Source organism: Numida meleagris, chromosome 3, assembly GCF_002078875.1.
Source record: "Numida meleagris isolate 19003 breed g44 Domestic line chromosome 3, NumMel1.0, whole genome shotgun sequence".
Taxonomy (NCBI): Eukaryota; Metazoa; Chordata; class Aves; order Galliformes; family Numididae; genus Numida; species Numida meleagris.
Window position 1 is genome coordinate 24407163 of NC_034411.1, and position 22440 is coordinate 24429602.

The 22440-nt window shown below is 39.0% G+C and overlaps 1 protein-coding gene across 12 annotated transcripts in view; it reads left to right on the forward strand.

Moving 5' to 3' along the window:
- The window catches only part of MTA3 (metastasis associated 1 family member 3), a 696451-nt gene that overhangs the window by 572781 nt on the left and 101230 nt on the right, over nt 1-22440 (forward strand). For all 12 annotated transcript variants that reach the window (XR_002436305.1, XR_002436306.1, XR_002436307.1 and 9 more), the window contains exons 29-30: nt 5177-5270; nt 10326-10514. The gene's annotated coding sequence lies outside the window, so the exon portion shown is untranslated. The remainder of the gene's footprint in view (nt 1-5176; nt 5271-10325; nt 10515-22440) is intronic.

A 22440-nucleotide genomic window follows, 5' to 3' on the forward strand; every position in this document is an offset into this window, starting at 1 on the left:
TCAAAGAAAATTATGTGTATGCAGTCTCTATTGTATGTGACATACTGTTCTATCTATTCACTTCCCATTTAAAGACTTGGTTCATCTGTGCTGCCCACAGGCAGCGAGGGATGGATATTATTCTGTCCCTTTTGAGTAAAATCATACTCTCTGTTATTTCCTACTCAGGAAATAAAAAATGAATAAATAAAAAATAAAAAAAACCAACAAACTGATGTCAGACAAAACAATATTTTATATTAATGTACTAAATTATAGGGGCTGAGAACAAGGGTGTGTAGTGTGTACTGGATGACTATTATTAAAGAAAAATATGACTAAAGCTTAGATAGTCTTTTCTGAGAACCAGTAAGATGCACTTCATATTCTGTGATTTGTATCTTTACTTAGCTCCTGATTTGGGGACTGGCTTAGCCAGAATATTACCAAGCTGACTATTTATTGACTGCTCAATATTGCTTGAGAGAGACATTAGCATTCACCTACTTTGCAATGTCTGCTGTAGTTAGCCTGTTCCTTAGCACCCAAAATCCTTCCCTGGGGCTAGCCAAAGCAAAACTTTCCTAAGCTGCTTAGTCTTGCAGTCCATGTTACTCCATGTGCCTCATGCAGACTAGTTTTTATTCAGGCGTCTTAGGGGTTTTTCTTGGAGACCAGTGATGGGGAAGTAGTGAATATGAATTCTCAGGAGGACTTTGGTAGACTGCCAGTGCTTTAACATCTTTTTTTAAATAATAGAAATAAATAATAATGGCTTTGTTGTTATTGTTAGATTGTAATAGTATTGCAAAGCAGAAGTATAATCTAGACTCTAACCTCCACCTCCCCAGGACTAGACTAAAGGGAATACTTTCACCATTGCCGCAGTGAAAATCTCTCGGCACCAACTTAATTTGGTTAAGAAAAGAGGATAAAAGCATGAATAGGGTTGATTTCCTTAAGCAGTTTAACACACTGCTGATCACAGAAGTTTTAGGGAAAGAAGAAAAAGCCAACTAATATTCAAGTAGGCAGCAAACCCGCCTTTGTGAAATGAGATTTTCTTTCTTTGTATAGCACTGAGAAATAATTCCATCCATAAAACATTTACAAGAGACGTGAGACTATAACGGACCTCCTGAATCTTTGAATCTGGACCTTGCTATTGTATGACTACATTAGTAAAAATGATGTTAATAATGTAATTTGTGTATATTCTGCATGAATCAATGAAATTTCATCTTAAAATTATCACTGCTCTAGTTGTGCTCTGTTCCAGGATCCAGCCTTACTGAAGGTTAGATTAAATCATATAATTACAGGTACTTAATGCAGTTTGCCACACTGAATAGTTTTACTGTATTTTATGTATTTTTCAACAGAGGCTAAAAAAACCAGCAGTAACTATGACACAAAGTAACTATTATGTCCTTTAGAAAGGAAGTTTACAGTAGAGAAGGCAGTGCAATCTTCAGATGTCCCTGCCAGTATTATGGGTAAAAACGTTTTTATTGAAAAATAAAACTGAAAAATAAAATTAAGATTATGGTTTGTTTGCTTGTTTGTTTGGGTTTTGTTTTGTTGTTGTTGTTGTTGTTTTTCAAATAAGTTCAAAAAAGGAATCCAGGTAAGCACTATAAATTATTTTATAAGAAGACTGTAGGTTATACATTACAAAATAACTAAATAAAGCTAACCAGAAAGGCCTGGGATTAAGCAGATGAAAAGACCATTCCAGATGGAAAAGAGCTCAAGAGTCACTGCTGCCCAGAGTCCAGAATTTTCTGTGAAAATTAGGTTATATTAGTGTAGTCTTGAAAAGGAGGTGAGACAGAGTTAAGTCAGCAGTTTGACTGTGTTTGATAGGCTAAATGGAATACATTTCCTAGCTCCAAATCACTATGCAGTGCTCTTGTAATGGGTGTTTTGCTCCAAGCATAATGAGAAGAGGGAAAATTATTTCATTTGTCCAGACTATAATCAATCACTTCCAGGAAAAGAAGTCTTTCATGATTTTCCAGTAGCCATAGGAGTTGTTAAACATATTGGTTAGTTGTAGAAACTACCTTATGAGAGAAAAAAAGGTCATGAGAAATGAGTAAGATACACAAAATTAACCTGTAATTGTATGACCATTCTTAGTCTTTCTTGTGTTTGTGCCTAGGTGCGTACTTTTTTTCTTTACTGTCTCTAAACTGCCAATAACTATAAATTCATGCAAGCAACAGAAAGGATGGAGAGGTCTCAAAAGAAAAGGGATTTTTCATCTGGCAACATGTTCACCCCAAAAGTCATAAAAGCCTTTCCTGAAACTTTAGGATTGCAAAAGCTTGCTGAGTTTTGCCAGATTCTTCCTTCTGATGGAAATTCCCTAATGATTCGTGTGGTTTCTGGACAGCAATATAAACAAAAGGTTATGGTAATCAAATGTTCAAAAAGATGAAAAAAAAAATACTCTGCATAGCTATAATATCCAAGAACTTGACTGTCTAAATGTATGTTGTCTAATCTAGTAATGAGAATATTATCACTTCCAAATTTATAGAGCAGGAAAGCTGAATCACAGGAGGGCCAGTCTTGTCCCATTGAAGTTTATGCTAAAATGCCTGGAGAGCCTCCCTGGTGTACAGGATGCAAGACTGAACCAGGGATAATTAGGATTTCATTGTGCTGCTTGCCTTTGTGTGCTTAAAAGTGTGAAGAAATTATCCTTTGTTTTTTTACATGCCTGCTCTGAAAAGCTTTTTACTTACGGAGTTCAAGAACAGATTCAGTTCTGCTACCTTTCCTGGACTCTCTGGGGGCTTGAACAGAGGGGAGGAAAGAAAGGAGCCCCAAACAATCTTCTGGATTCAAAAGAAATGGTCCATGAAGCTAGGAGAGAGGAAGTTAGACAGTACACTAATTATTAGCTTCTAGTAGTCATTTGACATCTAGGAATTTCCTACAGGCAGTATTGTGTCCAAATGCAAAATTCTGACATTTTGCAAAGATTCTCTGGAATGTCTGCCTTCCCAGTGACAAATTCATATCAGGTAAACATTACTGAAGCTGCAATGGATAGAATCTTAGCTGAGGACATACCTACCGTTTGCTTTCCTGCCTTGCAGAAATTAGGAAAATTGTCTGTTCTTTATGATTCTGCTTTCAATGCCACCTGAATCAATCTGTTAACTTGGAAAAGACAGGGTTCGTTAAAAATAATAACTCAGTTCAGAAGGAGATATCTAAATCTGTGCATTACAGTTATTATGGTTGTAGTGGATGATTTTAGTGGTCTTTCCAACCTTAACGATTCTATGATCCTATCGCTACATGTCAACTTTATGGACATAATTCTTCACTTTTAATTGGGCCTTTTAATTTCGCCTAAAAAAAAATAAGCGGACTGAGTTCTTTCAATCCTGTTTAATTCCCATCTCTGTGTGCAGCTTCACTTTATGTTCCTTGTAACAAAAAGGCTTTTAAAGTTGATAAATGTCTGCAAAGATTTTGCTTTTACTTTGTTGCTTTTCTGTTTATTTAACCAAGAGCAGTTCTTTTAGTCCTGACCTCAGTCTTGTCAAAAAGACTGTGTTTGTCAAACTGCTCATGCTCCCATTAACTCCTAGCTTTTTCAATTGTCATGTGTGATGAATGGCTCAAATACTGCTAGCATCATTAAAAGCAGGGACACTGAGTCCAAATACACACTATGAATAGGAAAATTTCAAGCAAAGAAAATCTTTTATTGCATAAAGGAAATTGCAAGTGATTTAAAACTAATCTCTTTTAATGCTATCTTTCATATGTGCAGGAGACAGGAAGAAAACCCTCAGGTTTCATGTTTGATATTATCTCTTTATAGCTAGATAACACTTTATAACCATATTTAAACAGGGGTGTTTGGGACTGCATGTGGGAATGGTCCTGCTTAGTGTGACTAAAAGTGAAAGAGCCATCCCCACAGTGCTTCATCATTCCAAAGGGTCTGCATCTTCCCAATACAGAGCATGAAGTCGTGCAGCACTGTGCTTACATGCTGTTTTCCCCTTCTGGACTGACAGTGGCTTCAGGGTGTGCGGTGCTGCGTGCTCTGGCTAAGCCCCAGCGGTGCCCTTAGCTCTACCCACGTGAGTAGGAACCACCGCTGAGCTTCCCTTAATGACCTGCCGGTAACAGCAGTGCAAGCTCAGGCTTGCCAGAATTTGGCAGAGCGTAGTTCTCCAGTTACGCTCAAGCTAACATTTCAGTTTATATTGTCTGGTGCCCTTGTCTGCCCTTTGTCACACTTACAGTACAGGCTATCGAGAGACAGAGTTCAGGATTAGTGCTGGGAAGTTGGGTAATGGCTTCAGCAGAAAGAAGAAATGTTGTTGTTGTTGGGGTGTTGTTTGGATGCTGTTAAAGTCTAGCTAAAGGCTAAGGAACTTCTGTTCTGGTAATTTTTACATTCCTGAGCCAGATATAAATTTATTCGGATCAACATTTATGCAGCTACATTTAAATGCATATTTTATGAATACATAAAATGATACACTTCTAGACTGGTGACATTTCTATAATACTCAGGCTCTAGTCAGAGTTACTGTTTTTTTTATTATTATTATTATTGTTATTTATGATTTTGTTTAAAAAAGCATTGCTCCAAACTGTAATTTAACTATAGGTGCATAGAGATACAGCTTGGTTTTGATATTGCTGAGTGCTGCTCATGTGGAATACTCTGCTACAGTGTATTTTTCCTGGACAGTGATAGAAGCCATTACAGTGAGGACAGCAAGCAAATCATTAAAGCAGTTCTGAAATGGCATCAGAAGTAGGTCATCAACTTTTATACTTTCATGAGCTACTGTAGATCATAGGGCTCTTTTTCCCTCTGCAGAAGGTAGGAAGGATTTATTGATCTCAATGTTTTACAAAATGCAGAGAAAGCAAAGAAACTCCTAGTTGTATCAGAAACTTTAGCATTACCAACTTTTTGTTGTCAGTGAATGTAACTCTCTTCCTGGTTGACTGAGTGCAAGCAATGGCAGAAATTGTCTCTCTGCTATTGTTTGTAACTCAAACTTTTGTTAGAAGAGCCATGCAGAACATCAGACACTGGGCTTGAGACATCATTACCTTGTTGTTGATTTGCAGCATAGCCCAAGCATAAATTTAAAGCTACGGTGAGAATAGTTCATGGATTCATTTCTGTCCCTTTTCCCTTTCTCAGATGCTATATGCAACAAAAGTGCAGAGAGGGGCTGGAAGCTTACTGCAAGTTACCACTGCCAAGGAGGGTGCAAAGATGGGCAGCTTGCTCCTGGGTGAGTAGGTGCTTCTCTTTGTCTGGCTCTTGCTGGATTTGATTGCTAAGGTTTGTATGTATTTAAATTGTAGTAACCTGGTCATCAACTATGGAAACTTACTTAACACTTTTCACCCAGATAAACCATGAAAAAATATTACTTTATTTCATCAGTAGCATTTGTTTCTGCCCTGAGGTGCCTCGGGTAACTAATGTTTGTCACCTAGGCCCCTAAATATATGTTTGGTATATTAAAAAAAATATATATATTTAATCAATAGAGTTCATCACAATTCTTTCTTTATTCACGGAGAGATATGAGCAAAGTACTTTTTTTAGAACAAATGCTTTTTTTCAGCCTTGACTGTATTCTTGTTTCTGCCTGTGCCAGAATTAAATATGAATCAAAACAAAGTAGATAAGCTGCAGTCATTCCCTACTGAGACTTCCTGCATTTCTAATCATTATTTGTTGGTGTTACTGTATTTCTGTAACCCTCAGGAGTAGTGAAGCCTACAGGGTATGAATTCATTTGATTAACTACATTCAAACTGGATCTGTAGGAACTGGCTCTGTATTCAGTGTTGATTTCTGTGGGACAGGATTATAACTGTCAGGGTAGCTGCGCCTCTGAACTAAACAGTAGTATATACTAACAAGTATGTACAAAGCATAGGTCAGTACTGAGCCTCCAACCCACGCATGCTCTCCCACTGAAATCAGTGAGACTAGTGATTAGGAGAAAATAGATGTGGAGGTCTGTAGACTCAGCTAGTCTCTAATGAAATGTGATCTGAACCTGGAAAAGTGATATTGAAGATGTCAGTATCTACTCACTTGTAAGATCAGTAAGATTGAGAATTTGGCTCATAGTTCACTGAAAAAGCATCAGTAAGGTTAAATCAAAACATAAGAAAAACCTTGTTTGCTCTGCCCCCTCGTTCAACATACAAACAATACTGTCAGAAGTTTTGAAGGGAGGCCTGCAGACTTTTCCTGGAAAGCATCATTGGCAGAAAAATAATTTTCTGCAGAACTCAACAAAGGAAGGAAAAAAAAACAGTATAAATCCGCTAGCAAGTTGACCCATGGGCAGCCAAACTAAAGCAGCTTCATTTCCTATGGATTTCTGTCTCCTTAGCCTTGTCATCTCCTTCCCAGCCCTTCACCACTACCAGCCCTGCTGTTCTCCAGGGCCTGGCAGGGAGGGCCATCTGCATGGCCAAGCCAGCGCTGCTGGCCCAGTCATGGGCCAGAGAGCACTGCCAGTGTGTCTTGGCCGTGGCTGCAGGGCCGGCCTGCTTTCCTCTCCCTGAAGCATATTTGGCTCTTTCAATGTCCCCAGTTCACACAGGGCTTATAAGGGTCTGCAGGTCATGGAGACATCTGTATCGTTCTGTGAGATTTAGTTAAAACTGAGGGGAAAGAGCAAGCAGATTATAGACAAACATTTGCAGAATGCAATTCTGTTGAAACCTCATTTCCCTGAGGAACTGTATACTTTTGTGAGCAGTTGGTATTTTTAGAGATTATATATTTCAGTTATTTTTAAAAACAAACAAACAGATACTTAGAAAAAAATGCCAGAGAGATGGCACCACGCTTTCTCTGAGGAAGTAGCTGGAAGGCCATTCCAGATGGCCATCTCCCACAAAATATACATCCCAATCCTACTGGCTATACCCCATGGGTTAGGTAGGCTGCATACAAGATGCTGAGGCCCAAAATCTCAGGATCCCTGCAGCCAGCAAGCCTGCCTGCCATGTGCAGCCATCTCCAGGACTGCCACCACTATGCCACCGAGGTGTCTGAAAGACACTTGTGTCTGAAAGAGAATTTGAAACCAAACAGGTGAGTCCAAAATAAAAGAAGGCAGCAGCTTCTCCCTGGGAATGCCACTGCTGGTGTTGGTGGAATTACACACTAGGTCACTAGCATTTCTGAGCTGGGGATTTCTGTTTAATAATGTATGTCAGATTACTTCTATAATGACGTATTAAAATTCTAAAATTCTGAAGATATCTTCAGTGTCTTGCAGCATACTTGGCAGAGCAAGCACATGCTTTTTGTTTTCTTTACTCTGGTTTGCTTACTTGCTTGTCACTCTGAGTTTCCCAACAGTGGTTCCCTTGTGCTGGCCCCACCTAGAAAGAAATCTCGGGCTGGGTAGAAAATGAGGCACAAAGATAGTGTCAACATAGATAAAAGTGAGAGGTTTTTAGGTTTGTGGTTTATAAGAAAGAAATTAAGAAATTTTGTGTCCTTTGAAAATTTCTAGTGTTCATTAAACAAAATAGAAATTAAATGTTTGCATTTTTATTCCAGTCAAATAAGCTAGTAGTAGCTTGTTTGGCTCAGTTCTGAAATTCATAAGGGTATGACTGAAAAGACTGATTTTTTGCTCCCATTAAAATATTAAATCAGCATGAGAACTTCCCTTTGGGCTCATAAGCAATAATGTATGTGTTTCTTGTTCTCTGTTTTACTTTAGCCTCACATGCATAACATGAGAGTCTTACTTTTTTCAAAGAATGAATCTTTAGTACTGTGTAGTTTGGACAGATTTTACCAGTAACTTGCACATGTGAATAGTCCTTGCTGGTTTAGACAGTTCTTGGTGTTTCTCTTTTAATTTTTCCTCTTCAATGTACACATCCCTCAAAGCTTGAAAACTTTAGAAAGGAATAGAAGTAACTAAATAACTGTTTAGTAATTTAGAAATGCTAACTTGGATGAAAGTGTTGTTCTTCTCTTTTTCTTTTGTCGTTTCTGGACTAAGAGAAATATTTCTAGCAGTGGTAAAGATATCGGAATTGTTGAACAGTGTTCAGAATCCATAGAAATAAGTAGCCAGAGCAAATGATAAATGAAATTTTTAGCCAAGTTCTGTGATCCACAACTCTACCTAGTCAGCAAGGCTGGAGTTCCCTCATGTTGTATCTCATAGTTGTAAAATATGGTCTTGTCTGACTGTTGTGAAAATTCTGATTTTTTTTTTTAATCTACTACTACTTTCTTCTTGTCTTCTTCATCATTGTCCCTCTGGCTATGTGAATTTTCAGCCCACCCAACTTGATTGAGCTGTCTGGAAGGATCTTTGGAATGACTTTCTTCTATGATACCTGCAACTTGCACCTTTTGCTTGTGCATCCTAGAAACATTGGGATCTTCTTGACTTCAGACGATATGAAATCTACTGCATTCTGATAAGTTGTACTTTTAGAGATGAACGATCAGCTGCTTGTGGGAATGCTTCGGTTGACTTAGCTGTGATTCTGTGTTGCTGTTGTTTTGTTTCACTATTTCTAAATGTGCTATTACGGATCAGCTCCTACAAACTATTTAGAGGCATGCTCCCAACTAGAACTTTATTCAGATCTAAGCATAGTTTTCATGGGTTTCACTGATCATCAAATCATTGCTTATTGTGAGTCTAAGTCACTGAGACATTAAGTGATGCAGAGAACCTAGGTGGCCCACAAAAGCCGAGGGTGTCCAGTTGTTGTAGTCTGCCCCATAACTGTCCTGAGGAGTTGAATATGACAGAGCTGGGAATCACCATGTCTGAGTTCCACTCCAAAGACACTGGATTCTGAACCATCAGAGATATTTGTTTTTCCCCAAACACAAGCACCCTTCTGACCTCGCTAATTTTCTGATAGAAACTAAAAATCTTTTTGTTATAATCAGAGTCAAGTATCAGTTCCAGAAAGCCATTACTATGCATTATAGGCACTTAGGCACATTAGAAAACAAAACAAAACAAGCAATCTACCACTTTCCAGGATTAATGCTATGAAACATTTTATGGGTGGTCCTTAAGAGGACAGAATGCTGCACTAATGTGTGACTGCATGGCAATTAAGCTTAATTAGGGGAAGGTTTTGAAAAAGACGGATGAAAGTAAATTATGGGAATGAAAGCAACTGCACTTTTGGGGACCATGCTCTGTTACATTAGTTCAGTGAAGCATTGCTAATATTGTCCCCCGTCTATCACACTTTGACACACATCCAGAAGTTTGTCAAATCAAACATTTTTCTCTAGAAGCAGGAATCTCTTAGGAGCACATTCTTCACCTGATCTCTGCTGAACCCACATGTTTCTTCAGGAGACGGCAGCGCTTCCATAGTAAGAGAAATAGCTGACCCTTTATGTGACCATCGGGTTTAGTTTAGCATTGCCTCTTTTCTACATGGAGTAACAGAAATAATGATATATGTGGATTTTGATTTCCATGTGTGCATTGGAAGAAATTTTTCATAATCTCCTATTTTTAATGCTTTCTTAGATTTACAGCTGAGCACTTAGAACATCTGATTCTGATTTTCCCCTGTGACAAGATCCGGTAAGCAGGCTTGGAGCTGCTCTCAGGCTTCACGCTGCACTGTTTGAGAGCGTATCATCAAACAGGCTCTTTCAGAGCAGAGGATTTCTGTGTTTGGAAACAGACTGTTTTAAAACTAGGTGCCTATTCCCTCTCCTACAGAATTTTAAGGGAAACAAAGTTTGGCATACTGAAATCCTCAGTGAAACAGAATTGTTTTTCTCTGCCTTGCACTAGATGGTTGTTACTGCAGACACTGTTATAATTTGTAGTGTTACATTGGATTTTATTAAATTATGGAAAATAATTAAGTAGAAAAGCAGGAAACAAAGGCTATGCAGTCAGATCCTTTTTTAGCTCGAATAGTGTCTGGCGTTGCTTTCCACCAGGACAGTGGGATGCTTTTTTCCTTAATGAACTTTTCATGTCCAAGATGAAATGCAGATTCTGTGAACGATTTATTAAGAAAAGCACCAGTTTCATGTGAGCAGTTTTCAGACCAACAGGGAATTTATATATGGAAATCATATATGAGTGTAGGGAAACACCTCATAAAAAGAATGACTACATGGTCAGCAGCTGTAATTTATGTGCATTCTTTTTTTAATAAAAAAATGTGTGTTCAGACCAATCTTTTTTATAGCAGCTCAGCATGATAGCTTCAACTGCAGTTGTTTAACCTTCTGACTTTCTTTGTTTTGTTTTTCAAAAAAAACAAAAACTAAAACCAGCACTTTTTGTTTTCAGATACTAAGCTTATTCGTGTGTGAAAGGTGCGGTAAGGATGCCTTTTTTCACTGAAGGAAGCTGAAGTGAGTGTTGATGGAAATGCTGCTGATGAAAGCGTGTATTAAAAATGAAAATAGACAAGAGAATGCTAAGTACAAAGAAGACGACACTTGGATTTGATGGCTGACCATGAATGGCTGCATACAGGTAATCGAGATACACCTCCATTTGCCTTAACTCTGTATGTTAGATACCTGTTTACCTGCATGTACACAGATGCAAAATTTGCAAATAATGTGTGTCCACGAATGACCATTCCCTATAGGTCAAATTTTGTGGAAGTCAATCCAATTAAAACTTGCACTTCTTGCAAGGATGCTGCAGGCAAACCTCTACATGGGATCTCCTAGTTAGCACAGAGTTCTATTTACAGAACCACAGAATGGCTTTCTGGAGACAGATCCCCTTAGCAGGGGAATGTTAGTCAAATCCCATGTTTTTCTCCACATCTGCAACTGGGAAGTGAAGGATCAGCTAAAGAGTTTCTGGTATGTGAGGTAATACTTGGTAACAGAATACTTGCAGGGTAGCTGGCACAATCTCCTTGGTAGGGTTGTTACAAGCCCTCCACAGACTCATTCTTTCATGGAGATGATGAGCTATTGGGAAAACCTGGTGTAGTTAGGCAGTAGTAGGTGAACAAGCCATTTCCCTGCTAAAAGCCTAAAACCAGTGTTTATTACTTCCTGTTAGGTCACAGAAACTTCACTCATCTGTCATTTTGACGATACCCACTCTCTTTTTATCTTCTTCATCTTCATGAACCACTCTGCCCTACACCTCTTTTACACGTCCTGTAAATGCTTCATTCCAAAAGGTTTCCCAAGGTCTGCAGTGTTGCTGCAGGCATATTCTACAGCAACTCAGCCTCCAAAAGTCCCTGGAACAGGCTGAGGAGGGGATTCTCTGAGATGAATGAATAAGACTGGGCAAAGACTGGCATTCAGCTTTTGCTCAGTTGATGTCATGGAAAAATCACTTGGATTGGTGTTGGGTACTGTACAGGAACCTACAGAACAAAGGGATCTGGCTTTCTGTGATTTGAATAATTTCTAAATTTTATTTTATGCCAGAATGCTGCAATGTTATTTGTTGGAAGAGCCAGGAAAAAGAAGTTTCATTACAGCTCATAGTGACCTGCTGAAAAAAAAAAAAAAATACACAGATGGAGCAAACAAGCCCATTACTCACAGGTTTCTAGGAGTTTTTCAGACTGTATGTACCACATTTCTGCAAGGGATATTTAATATGTACAGGTGAAGAAACTCAGGCTTGCTGGTTTCCTTGGATTCCTTTCTAACCTGCTCTCATTTCTCTTTTTCCCACCTCCTCCCCTCTTTTGCGGCTTCCTGGCATAAGTGCCCACAGCAAACCACTGTTTGGGATCCAGGAGCTGTACTCCTCTGCAGGCCTAGTGCTAACCTCAGTGACAGCTGCCCAAATGCCATGATCACACATTCCCAGCACCCTGCCCTGCCAGCAGTGGTAGGAAACTCCAGTTTATGTTAATAAGGTGTGGAGGGTGGCCAAAATATTTTGTGAGTTTTCCGGCTTGAAAGGGTAATGAAGCTACCTCTGTCTCAGTAAGCTGGCATGGGAGCAAGCTAAACAACTGGAAAACGTGTTTCCAATGAAAAATACAGTGCACAAACTCCCCAGGTTTAGAACTTCCACTGTGGGTTGAGGTTTTTCATCTTTCCACTTTTTTCCAGCTCAGCTACTCCCCTTCTCACTGCAATAGAAATGTGAGGAGAGCAGGCTGTTTCTGTAGATTAGTTTCACGCAGTTCTTGCCAAACTGAGAGTTAAACTCAAAAACATTTCTTAGTTTATAGCAAAATAATGAATTACTTAATATGAAAGCTAAACCCAAAAACTTATTTCCATAAATTTTGCCCAAAATCTACATATTTATTAGCAAAAGAGACCTGCACGCTACTGTATGCATGGTCAGATTCTTTAGGCTTGATTCAAAAAGCTTGCTCTTTTTGTCATTCCTCTCTGACCTCCTCCCTGTTAGCTCTGGGATGAAAAGCAAGCCAGAGATCTGCTGAGAAATGGGCCAAGCCACTGCTGACCTTTGCAAATCCAATGCCTTCAAAGCAAGAGCTAATCGACGTGTTCCCACGCTGTGTATTGCTGAAACATACGATGCAATTCAAGGAATGAATTCACCATGGTGCAATCTCATTTTGAATCCAGTTTTCTTGCATGTGTCAGAGGGTGAAGGAGGCAGAGTGTGGTACAGATTATAAACAGCAGTCACACACAACAAGTTTTACAAACATTCTAAGTCTGTCTTCAAAATATTTCATATTTTGAAGGGGTTCTTTACCTTAAAATTTAAAATGATCAGCCCCTCTTTTTATTCTTCTCACCCTCCAAAAGAGAGCCATTTGGTAGTGATTTAAAAGAAAGATAAGCCAGTGGCCAGTCAGGCTGACAGTTTGTGCTGAATAATCTCCAGATGGAAAAAAGTAGTTCTAGAGCTTATGAACTGACAAGTAACGAAGATGTGGGGAGGTGTTTGTGTACCAACAGATGCTATAGGTGAATAGCGCAGTGATGCAGGAAGAGCTTTTGAATTTGTATTTTAAATTCATGTTCTCTCTCCCAGTTTGCATGTTCTGTTTTGGTGTGAGTGCTATTACAGCTCTACAGCAGTGTGTCTGGTTCCCCTGTGCAAATGCTTTACCAGTTCAGCCATGTACTTCAGGTGTGTGTGCAGTATCTGTACAGGAACAGCATATTGGCACTGCTCACCTAAATCTTACAATATTGTTTCTACAGGTGTGTGCAGAACAGCACAATCTCTCTGTGTCACAGAAGGAGCAGCTGTTTATGTCCCTTGCAATCCCCACACGACTTGAGGGGCTGGGTAACATGGTGCACCCACCCTGGGTATGGCAGTGAACTGCAGCCTGTTTACGTGCTGAAAGTGGTGACTGTTTGCATAATGCCACTTTTTGTCTGGGGCATAAGTGAGAGGACTCATTCCTCATTTAGCCACTGTAGGGCATATGTCATAAGTAGTACATCTCCAGCCATTTTGTCAGCACCTAAGGAGGGGTTATGTCATTCCTAGTGCATGGTTCAGCATCCCTCTCCTGGAAGAAATCCACCTCTCAGGCTGGGAAAGCCATGGCAAGGCATGGCAGCCAGAAGCCAAGCTGCTCCACATTTGACACCTTACCACAGACCTCCTGGTGTATGGTGTATCCAACTGTTTTGGTCATACAGTGGCACCCGGAGATATTATGACCAATTATTTCATTATCATCTTTATTGCACAAATGCAATTCCATTAGAGCTGATGTATTGGAGAATCAGGCCCCCAGGCTAATGGGCTAAACTGTACCCTGGCTTTGTAAGCTGAACTTTCAAATGAAGCCTCTGTGCTCTCATTTTGAAGTTGTCCTTAGCAAAGCAAATGAAAATATATCATTGTTCTCAAGATTGCTGAATGAAGCAAGTCCTTCTTTTTTTATTTCCATAAGCATGAATAGTAAATTTCATCTATTCATGAGTAGCTTATAAAAGAGTTTGCTAACTAACCAGATCTGGAGAACTTTCTCATCAAGTATTGCAATAGGAGAATTGTTTGTGTTTTTATTACTCTCTCAATATTTTTGTTATTTTCTGTCTCACAATTAGATTTTCCAGTCTTCTGGACATCAAAAATTTTGGAGAAGGGATTGTATAAACTGGATAGGTAACAGCCATTACCAGATGGATTTAATGGTAGGAAGGGGAGAGGGCTAATTTATGTGCTTCCTCCCATTGCTGGCACCTTTCACTGTGGCACTCTGTTCTAGTACTGTGGCAGAGAATATCTTCGCACAGAGGGAGCCCTTATCCACATGATTACATCTACCTTTGGGTTTTACTGCTATTTATACGTCACTAACAAATGCCTTCATGATAGCTCTTGGACTTGGCCTTCCGTAATTTTTTAAAAAGGAAAGAATGGGAGAGCAGCTCTAACTTTGTTAGAAGAACTAATAGATTATAATTTCTGATCTTTTAAAGTCACACCAACATCAAGCTTTATCATTTGCGTGAATCCTCTTTTGTTCCTCACCTGGAATAAAATTCCATATGCTCTTCCTTAGATTACCCACTGTTTAGGAAAGAACTTTGACAGGAATAGTGATTTATGGTATTGCAAAGTACTAGTTGGTACAAACAGGCTGTGTGAGTGTCCAATAATGTTATTTTTGCAAACCACTGTGCCCAGAAAAGAAAAGTCTGATCCCATTTAGATAAAAGTAAAAAGCTTTAGAAATTTGACCTGGTTCGAAAAAGTTCCACTACTTATTCTTCTCTTGCATCTTCCTCTTACTATTTTACGTGTGCTTTTGTTTTCATATTTGCATGTTGTGGTTTTAAATACCTATCCTCACATTCTTAAAACATCCAGGAAAAAAAAAAGCACTTGCAATACATATATTGCCTATGAAAAGTTCCCCGTGACCTATGAATATTGTAAGATACACAGTTTGACTAAAGATTGAACAGTTTATTCTGAATATAATCTCTAAGCATGTGGAAGAAAGGAAGGTTGTCAATCAGGAGTAGTCATGGATTCACCAAGGGGAAATCATTCTTGACCAACCTGGTAGCCTTCTATGCTGTCATGACTGACTGGGTAGATAGGGGGAGAGCAGTGGATGTTGTGTGCCTTGACTTCAGCAAGGCCTTTGACACTGTCTCCCATAACATCCACATAGGTAGTAAGCTTAGGAAGTGTGAGACAGGCAAGTGAACAGTGAGGGGGATTGAGAACTGGCTCACTGGCAGAGCTCAGAGAGCTGTGATCAGTGTCACAGAGCCCAGCTGGAGGCCTGTAGCTAGCGGTGTTCCCCAGCGGTAGGTAGTGGGACTGATCTTGTTCAACGTCTTCATGAGTGATCTGGATGAAGGAATAGAATGCATCCTGTGCAAGTTTGCTGATGATACGAAGCTGGGAGGAGTGGCTGACATACCAGAAGGCTGTGCTGCCATTCAACAAGACCTGGACAGGCTGCAGAGTTGGGCAGAGAGGAAACTTATGAGGTTCAACATCAGCAAGTGTAGAGTCCTACGCTTGGGGAGGAATAACCATGCTGATCAGTACGAGTTAGGGGATGACCTGTTAGAATTGAGCTCTGTAGAGAAGGACCTGGTGTTCTGATGGGCAACAGGTAGGCCATGAGCCAGCAGTGTGCCCTTGTGACCAAGAAGGCCAATGGTATCCTGGGGTGCATTCTAAAGAGCATGGCCAGCAGGTTGAGGGAGGTGATTCTCGCCCTCTACTCTGCCCTGGTGAGGCCACATCTGGAGTACTGTGTCCAGTTCTGGGCACTTCAGTTCAAGGGAGACAAGGAACTTCTAGAGAGAGTCCAGTGGAGGGCCACGAAGATAATTAAGGGCCTGGAGCATAAGGGAATGAGGAAAGGCTGAGAGACCTGGGACTGTTCAGTCTGGAGGAGAGAAGACTGAAGGAAGATCTTATCAATGCTTGTTAATATCTGAGGGGCAGCAGTCCAGTGAATTGGGCCAGGCTCTTTCCTGTGGTGCTCAGCAACAGAACAGAGGACAATGGGTGCAAACTGGAATACAGGAAGTTCCATGCAAACATGAGAAAAAAATTCTTACTGTGAGGGCTACAGAGCACTGGAACAAGCTGCCCAGAGACACTGTGGACTCCCCTTCTCTGGAGATGTTCAAAACCTGCCTGGATGCTTTCCTTTGTAACCTACTGTAGAGAACCTGCTCTAGCAGGGGATTAAACAAGGTGTTCTCCAGAGGTCCATTCCAACCCCTGTGATTCTGTGGTTCTGTGAGTTTAAAATGAACAGGTATCTTCTCAAGCTAGCCTACTTCTTCCTGAAGAAGTTCTTATCCATTACAGTTGCAGGAGGGGAGATCCTGGATACACAAAGTCAGTGTAGATCCTCAAACCATTGCAAAAATTGCTTTGATTCTCAGAGAGTTTGAGCCTTTTCTGAAAGCTGGCCTGGAGGCACTGGGCACCTTGTTTGGGAGGATATCATGGAGCAGTTATACTGCATAAATGGTAGCTGGGCTGCTGTTGGAAAAAGGAACCCTCAGAAGGACAGAACAGAAGCCGTGTCCAAAAGCACATCCCTACTGTGATTTTGTTTGTTTTTCATTATGCTCTAGGCCTTAATTAATTTTAAACTTTTTTCTTCTGTCTTCTCTCACTCACTACTGCTTAATATATTTAAAGCAAATGTCCCCAGAAGAGAGGAAGTCCTTTAAAATCCCTACTGAACTTTTGTGCAAAACCCTGATATTTTTTTTCTGCATGACCTGTGGAGAAATAAGAACAGCTCTGTCAGTTTTGAGGTGAAATTCTCCAACTTTAGAAAGGATTTAGACTGCAACAAAGATCAAATTACAAAGGCAAAGACAAAACTATAAAGGAAGTTCATGAGCTAGGTGGACAGTTTGCAACAAGAGTAGGAGAGTAAGTCCCGTCCATCCTCTGGTTAGAGGTAAGTACCAGCCACTCAGCTGGTACTGTAAACATAAAAAGAGTTTTTATCACAAAGAAGAAGTCTGAAAAGGTGTCAGTCTGCAAAACTGAAGGAGCTGGCAAGATTTTAGATGCAGAAACAAACCTGTTATGGTAATTGTTTTCCCTTTTGTTCATTTTCTCACCACAGTCCAGAGCCAAAATCATTTCAGTAGCTTTCAAAGCTGGAAGCTAACCAGGTTCCTAAAGTGGGCTCCAGCTCACTCAGGGATGGCAAGACATATACTCTTCTTCTTTATGCTGTTGTTAAAAACTATGTATTGCTTTCCAGCTTATTAAAAATTTGATTTGATTTGATTTGAGAGAAGTTAGCTAATTGAGGAAGATCCTTACTGTCTATTTGAAGAGAACAAGCTTGCTGTGTACAAATAAAAATAAGGAGAAAAAGAGAGGTGTGACTAAAAATGAAAAGGACGGTGAAATCTAGACTGTAGTCTATGTGCCATGTACAGCCCTTTCACTGAGGACACACACAGGTGAACCTCTCCTTTGCAGCCTACATAGTCTGAAAAATTAGTCATGCTAGTGGGGATCCCGGGGAACCGGAGATAACTACCAGAGAATTAAGCACGCTGAGCATGTGTACCTTGACAAAGATTGGTGTAAGTCACAGGTCTGTGATGGTATGTTGCATATGACGCTTTCTTGCATCCACAAGAGGAAGTCTTGATATTCCTACAAAACAGCAGGAGCTTGTGCATCTGATAGTAACAAATGATTTCCAAGATACAAAAATGATAATTCAGGTGCAGTATCACGCAGACTGCTGCAGGTTTGAGAGTGAGCTTTGTGAGTTTGGGCTCAGACTGTCACAGGTTGTGTATGCCAAGTTAAAGCTCTAAGAACATCAGACCACAAGCTGTTTCCACAGGGGCTACAAACCTATGTTATCAGCGTGCTATTGATAGAAATCTCAGTTGTTATTTTTTCAACTTTTTAACTACATTTTTGGAACTCTGTAGTGACAGTAATGAAAAAAAACCAAACATTTAATAGATTGGCTGAGTATTGGCCACAAAAAAACACTTATTTATGTTGATTTTAAAATATCATATGATCAACAGTCATCTGAAGTACAGAAACTGTGAAGTTTAGTGTCTATAGACAACAAGGGATTAAAGGTCTATGGCTCTGCAACTCCACTGTGAACACATAATAACATTTTTCTTCTAACAATTACATCTGCACAAAATCTATCAGACTGCGGTTTGCAGATTAAGTTTAAAGTACAGGTAAATTAAAGTACAGTAACCTTGAAAGTATGAATTGATCTAACCAGGGCTGTATTATTTACAGGAAAATGAACCGAGATTACTGATGGCTCACTGCACAGAAACAGCATTTGCTGTGATAGAAAAGTGTATACCATGGATTAACTCGGTCGTTTTTGTAGTGGCCTGTTTCTCATTTTACATGCCCGGTACTTTGATCCATACTATAATGTAGGTAAATGCAATCCTGGGAAATTTGCTGCCCCAAACTAAAGATTAAATAATTTAATCAGAGGTACTTTCACAGGGATTTTTCAAACTATTTTAATTATGCTTCATAGTTTACAGCCTGTGTCTCTCTGTGAATATTACATCTAGAGGCAATTTAAGAATACAACCTGCTTGTAAGCTCAGGTGTTTGAGAAGTTTGAAAGAAAACAAGAAATGTGTTACTTGTTATAGTTTATAGTGCCAGAATAGTTAATCTTTGAGTATATTTTTCTTCTGTTAAACATTTTACTCTTTTTCTGAATTTCTGTCGTTATTTTTGCCATTCCTCTGCTAGTAGATACTTATATTTTCAAGTAGTTCAAGAATAAATGATAGCATTATGGTGATTTTGGACAGATTTTGAGCTCTGCTATGTTACTATAACTTCACAGAAAAGCCAAGGGCCTGAAAGGTGTTGTTCTAGATTTACGGTTGTATAATTCAGGCTGAATTTTATCCATTTACATCTGCATTCAGAGATGATGCTGTAGGCATCCAGATCCCTAAAGGGGTGATCCAGTCCAGTTCTTCAGTAGTGTTTTAACTGTCATACTCACAACTTTTATGAATTTCATATAGCTTAGATTATGGGAAATAGGTATAAAGATAAAATGAGCTCTTAGAGATGAAAACTGCTGATATTTTTTACTAATTTCTAGATCTGTTATGTCATTAATGCTCTTTGGGAAAGTTCTGATTTACAAAAATATGATCTCATAATGTGTTTTATCTTACTGGCTTTTTGCCATGTAGCCAGAATGTAGTGTATTCATACAGAGGCATCCAAAATGCATGCTTCAGCAGTGTATGCATGCAGCGAAAGAGTACAAAGCTGTTTTTCATTTCTAGAAACAGATCCTAGTTACAGTATACCTCCAACTGTATTTTTTATTATTGGTTTTGTGGTTCTGATTTTGATTTTGTTTGTTGTTTGTTCAGTTGGTTGGTTTGCTGATTTTTGAGTTGTTTATTGTATGCTCACAGGAGAAGCCCACGTTCCAGAAGTTTTATTCGTGTAATGCATCTGAAGGGTTTACTGGAAACCATCATTGTCTGCTCACAAATATAGTGCCTACGACACTTTCAGAACTATTCAGGAAAAATCCCTTACAGCATACTACATATTTTTCCACCCTTCCTCAGGAAGTACTGCTCTAGGAAAGAAAAGATGTTCTGTTTGCTCCTATGCTGATTTTCTAAAACTACCTTTCTATTTAAGAAAGGTCAACTTAAGAAATAGTATCTTGAAGTACTAGTTACCACTAGCCTCGATAAAGAGATTTTTGGTTTTCAAACATTCATGTAGTTCATCTGAACTGTCAATTCCCCCAAATCCAGTAATTTAAAACCCATATTTTTCATAGAACTATTCAGTCACATACAAAATGCTATTAGCGGAAGGGGAAAAAAATGAAAAATGTGATCCTGATCAGAAATCAAAACAGTATCAGTAAAAGGCAGGATCAAATATGTGCTGAACAGGGATTAAGTTACCAGTAAAACTGGCAGTTTTCAGTTGAGATGACTCTGAAGGATCTTCAGGGAAAGCTGTGAAGATCAGCCGTTCAACAATTTCTGTTCTTTGACAATATCTTATCTTAGGAACAAATCTGTTTTTGTTGTCTTTTCACCTTTTTTTTTCATCTAGCTATATCTATACAATTATAGATTAGTTATAGATTGATAGAGATAAAATTCTTTTTTTTTTTTTTTTGGCAGACCTTTGCATCTTGGCTCTTTTTCTCTCCCTTGGCTTATTTGTTTCATTTTCTATCTCTGTTGAGGGAATGCAAATACCATTATACTCACTTCCCAGATGGTTTCTCAAACCAGTGATATTTGAATGGCTAGAAATGAGAAAGTTGTTTTTTTGCTAAACCTCTACTGCTATGCACTCTTGCTGATTTGCATTTAGATATGATAAGTTATTAAACAAGACTTTAATTTCCAAGAGCCAGACTAATCTCTAAAACTGGAGCTGGAATATTCAGTAATATTCAGTAAGAAAAGACTCAAGGAAATAGCAAGGAGCATTTAACAGCTTTGTAGAAAGTATTATTTTTCTGAGAGCATTCAACCCAGTTAGAATTGGGAAGTTTAGAAATTGTATAGATAGTCATGCCCTCCATAGATCAAATCACTGTCTAGGTCAAGAGTGGCTTTAGATAAAGTTCACATCGAGATGCTTTGCCATCCAGCAGTGAAGAAGCTGATGCTAATTTAAACATCTGATATGTAGGTAATACACAGATCACGTGTTTCCAACCTTGTTAAAAACTGCCTTTTTAAAAATCTTCATATTTTTTAGCCTGGATTTTACTCTTCTGGCAACAGCTTTTATAGGACTAGTTTTGTTCTTTTTTTTTGCAGCATTTTCCACAGTTTCCACCAGAATACTTACATACTTGTAGAACTCTAGAGTTATTACAGTTGTGTAGGCTTTAGTTAATAATGACCAATGGCCTAGCCAAAGCACAAGAAGTGATATTAATTGGCAGAAGCACGGTATTTTACAAGTGCAAAGATGATACACAGAAATATTAAACTGTTGGGAAGTTTAGTAACGTACATTTGGTGTTCCATCACATACTTGTATAGGAGACGGATTACTATATGAAATAGGTTAAATTCTCAGTTCTGCTCAGATAAATCCAGAGTGATTCTCCCGAGTATTGTCAACTCTACAGTCTGCCTCTCTGTTAACTTCACTAGAGTAGTGAAGTTGTTGTGTATATCAGATTGTGGCTTTTTCTTGTAATCAAATCACATCAGCAAAGTGTTATCTGGACCTATATGAAGCATAGCTGGTAGAGACTGAATTTGACTACTTGTGTCAATTTCTCTCACTTTCATTTAGGAAGCCATTTGGGAAAAAAAGTAAACAAACAATAAAATAATAATAAATAATGATGACAATTCCTCTTAGTTTTGATAGTAATGGTCAACCTCCTAATTTCTCAGAATGTAATTCATGTTTAGTACTTCGGAAATGTGAATGTCATGGACTACTTTGCTGAATGAGGAAACTTCAGTTATTTTTTCTGTCAGAATAGATACACACTCTTACCACCTGAGCTGGACAAAGGGGATGATGAATAATCACTTTTGTCACCTTTCTGAAATATTTGACTTGTCTCCCCACATGGCAAAGAATACCAAACCATCCAACTAGGAAGCAGGCTGTGTGAATAGCCTTGCTGAATTCCTAGTTGTTTCCTCTGGCAGTTTCCAGTGAAGCAGCTGGTTGTCTTTGGAAAGCTATGCCTGTTGTTTTGAGTTTGAACATCATGTGTCTTTAATTTTCAGCACTAGCCAGAGGGATAAGTATCACAAATATCTGCTTAAAGGCCTCTTGCCCTTGGGAACCAAATATATACTTGGCAGCCTCTCTGACTGTGGGACTGAAGGGAGAATCAAAGTTGGCTCATTGCTTTATATCCTCTGAGGCAGAAGAAAGAATAAAAAGGGCAATTGCTGCTTCCTTCAGTTGCCTGAAGCAAGTCTTTCCTAGTTTGCAAAAAACAAAGTAATGCCATTTTCTAAAATGATTTGCCCTCTATCTGAACAAAATATTCCATCCAATCTCATACAGCTAATTCTGGGACTTTGCACCCTCCCTAGACTTCTGTGCATCCCAGTGCAGTCTTGAGTAGGTTTCAGACAATACATGAGTAACCCCAAGTTAAATGTAATCAGAAATAGACATTTACATCTTTCACTCAACATTCATCTCCAATGGAATCTTCTGTCTTGTTCTTCAACTCAACAAAAAACAAACTCTAACTGAAATGAGTTCATAGAATGCTGTGTGTACTGTCAGGGGCACATCTGTGGAGTGAGCCTTGTTTTTTCTTCCTAAGCTGTTGACATGTTTTGATCTCCTACTGCAAGATTAAGACCAACATAAATGAATGTCTACCTATGACATTCAGTGAAGTGATGTTCATTACCATGCCTGTGGGTATGTCTTCCAAATATTCCCAAGTTTAGAAGTGATGCTGAAGTGAAACAATGATGTTAGTAACATCATAATACATCAGGGAAGCCTGAGC